The sequence below is a fragment of the Thermobia domestica genome, chromosome 10 (genome assembly GCF_964235325.1).
Source record: "Thermobia domestica chromosome 10, izTheDome1.hap1.1, whole genome shotgun sequence".
Taxonomy (NCBI): domain Eukaryota; kingdom Metazoa; phylum Arthropoda; class Insecta; order Zygentoma; family Lepismatidae; genus Thermobia; species Thermobia domestica.
The window spans coordinates 13,319,704-13,320,996 of record NC_137463.1 but is presented as its reverse complement, the minus strand read 5'-3'; the positions used below and the strand labels follow the sequence as shown (position 1 = coordinate 13,320,996).

General features: G+C 43.5%; 1 non-coding gene across 1 annotated transcript; it reads right to left on the bottom strand.

The window, feature by feature from the left end:
• Positions 1–215: 215 nt before the first annotated feature.
• On the bottom strand, positions 216–289 carry TRNAP-UGG (transfer RNA proline (anticodon UGG)). The gene has a single exon. It is a non-coding gene; the product is annotated as a tRNA-Pro (tRNA).
• Positions 290–1,293: the final 1,004 nt, after the last annotated feature.

The window sequence follows — 1,293 nt, the reverse complement described above, 5'->3', positions numbered from 1 at the left end:
GAAAGGAAGAAAGGATTGGGATTTAGGATTTAGATTTCTGGGCTTTCGGCATCTAAGGCCATTTAGCCTTTCACGTCCACACAATCCGGGGAAATGGAAGGAAGAAAGGATTGGGGAAGGAAGTTAAGTACCATTTGCCTGGTGTGAATGAGGAAAACCCAGGAAAACCTCATGGTGGCTGGCCTGAAAAAGCGTCTTACACTTTTTCGACCGAGTGCCCCCACCGGGAATCGAACCCGGGACCGTTCGCACCCAAGGCGAGAGCGTTAGCGACTACGCTACGCGGGGCCACGCAATCGAGAGATAGTTAAGTTGAACTCTTGCATGATCCATGAAAAATAGTAAACTCATGATATGCCTATCATTGTCTGGGTTCTGGCTGCCTTCCCCTCAGTTTTTAACTTGTAGATCCGCCAATGTTTATCATTCACCAAATTGGAATGCAATCATATAGTGATGAGGAGTTTTCAGGACATAGGTTGTGATCTTGAGTTTTATTTGGAGGGACGTAGGTTTTCATTGAAAACGGCACAATTGATGGTGGTGGTTTTAAGTTTAACGTCCCGTTCAGCAGTGAGGCTATATGAGACGTGGACCTACTGATTAACGTGGAATCCGAACCACATGAGCTCCCGCCGGGAATCGAACCCGGGTCTCCCAAGCGGCACAATTTAACTTTACTTATAAATAGGCTTAACATAATGATGTTTTTAAGAACGGAATTGAATGAAATTTTAGTGTCCAAAACAGGTTATCTTGGATTTGTTACAACCAACTCTGGTCTCTTCTAGTATTTTTGGAACGGGGTGAGGAGAATTTTAAATTCGGGGGATTGCACCCCAGCACTTACAAGGGACATGTTTCGGTTCGAACGCGAGGATCAACATAAAACTTGGTAGACATGTACAGCAGCAAGTACTGACCACTGTATGGTAAGTCATTCCCGTGTAAAACTCGTTTTCCGCCGATAGCGCCACCTATCCTTCGATACACTAGTAGTTAGATTCCACGATATAGGTGCTGAGTGAAGATCAGTTAGGTGCGTCAGAGTGTGATAGTAAGCTCGAATTAGGGTTAAGTGTGGCAGTAAGTGTGGAAAAAATGGGTGAGCTGCTGGCATTAACCCACTTCATTTAGTTGAACTGTTAAAAGACAAACTAAGGCGCATATTTAAGAATCAAATATCAGTTGGAGCAGAAGATGAGTCATTTGCGACATTTTGGCGCAATTTAATTATTAATGAGTACGAAAATGAATTAGAAATGATTCACACATCGATACTCGGCAGAGATG